This window comes from Nematolebias whitei, chromosome 7, assembly GCF_014905685.2.
Source record: "Nematolebias whitei isolate Nwh7 chromosome 7, NemWhi1, whole genome shotgun sequence".
Classification (NCBI taxonomy): domain Eukaryota; kingdom Metazoa; phylum Chordata; class Actinopteri; order Cyprinodontiformes; family Rivulidae; genus Nematolebias; species Nematolebias whitei.
In genome coordinates, this window is record NC_056504.1 from 32,035,425 (window position 1) to 32,036,907 (window position 1,483).

The following is a 1,483-nucleotide window of genomic DNA, read 5'->3' on the forward strand; positions in this document are numbered from 1 at the left end:
AAAAAAAAAAAGGAGGTGGTGGTTCATGAACTAAAGCCTCTTTAATAAATTTCCACACCACATTTTCATGGTTAAAGTGACTTTTGAGATGGTTTGTAACCAGTGTAATGAAAAAAAAATAAAATAAAAATCAAGACTCGTGTCTGATAGAAAAATAATTTGTTACCATTCCTTTCAGCTAAAGCCAAACTATACCAGCTGTCTCAGTTTTTCCAGAGCGTTATACTGGGCAGTGCAGCTTACAGGATTACAAGTGAACCATCAGTCTTTCATAATAAGAGGAGCCTTGACTTGAGCTGCAACCTCAGCCCCCATGAGTTCCTCTACAATCGTCAGGGCGAACTCAAAGCTGGTTCCTGGCCCACGGCTGGTGATGTAATGGCCATCCTTCTGCACTCGGGCCTCTGAATATTTATAGTGGTCTAAAAAAAGACAGAGCAAAAGAAACTACAGGCGTCAGAGTACTTGAAGCACGTGCAGTATAAACACAAACTGGGATCATCTGAACAGACTTGGTTCTAGCATGTTCTGTCAAATTCCTGCTTTACCTCCAAATGCTGTGCTATCCAGCTACACTGGAATGATTCTCCACAGGCAAACTAAATGCTTGAACAGCACCATCTGCTGCGTGTCACAAGTAGTTACAATTCTTAATGCTGTACTACTCAAGCAGATTTAAAACCATTGATGGTACAAAAATATATATATATTTTTTTACCGTCAACCATCATCTTCTCCTTCATGGCAGGATGTGTAGTGACTGTGCTGCCATAGCATATTCCATGTGCCAAAAGAGCAGTGGGACCTGAGAAAGGGCAAAAATGTTTAAGGTTTTAATTTCTCTCTTTTATTTTAGCTGTTATATTAAGTAAGACAAACTTATTTTGCTTGCGCAATTTCTAGTTTTCATACTTATGTTGTTGTCAACAAAAAAGAAAATATTAGAATGCCCCACCTTAAAGTTCAGCACAAAGAAACCTTAAAACTGTACAATTCCATCAAATGCAGTAGATTTGCATTATGGATTTGCGTTAATAATAACCGAGTGGCACATGTACAAAATATCTAATAATACTTGTGTCCTAAAAGGTGTCCTCAACCTTACGGTCGTTTCCAAGAATACACTTGCACAGTATACAATTTCAGTCTCTCTCCAAAGTGTGTGCAGCACTTTGAAAAGGGAGGAGAGAAAAAAGAGAGAGAGAGAGGCTGAGGACACAGACTGCCACTGCATTAACTTTGATAATGTCCTAGCACTGCTGTGAGTGCATCCAAAAACTGCTAATATACAGAGAGGTATTGATCACGCTCGTTTGGCTGCATTCCTGTGCAGTTTCAAGAATGCACTATTCCCTGGCAGGACAACAGACTGCTGGTTAAAACCAAGCTACTCCAAGTCCGCACCCACTGGAGATCAGCCTGGGAGATAAAACGGTCCAACAGTGAGGAATATGATTTTATTATCGAGCAATAAGAATATGTA

General features: G+C 39.7%; 1 pseudogene; it reads right to left on the reverse strand.

Moving 5' to 3' along the window:
* Window positions 1-96: 96 nt before the first annotated feature.
* LOC119412772 overlaps window positions 97-1,483 on the reverse strand; it is a 16,162-nt pseudogene continuing 14,775 nt past the window's right edge.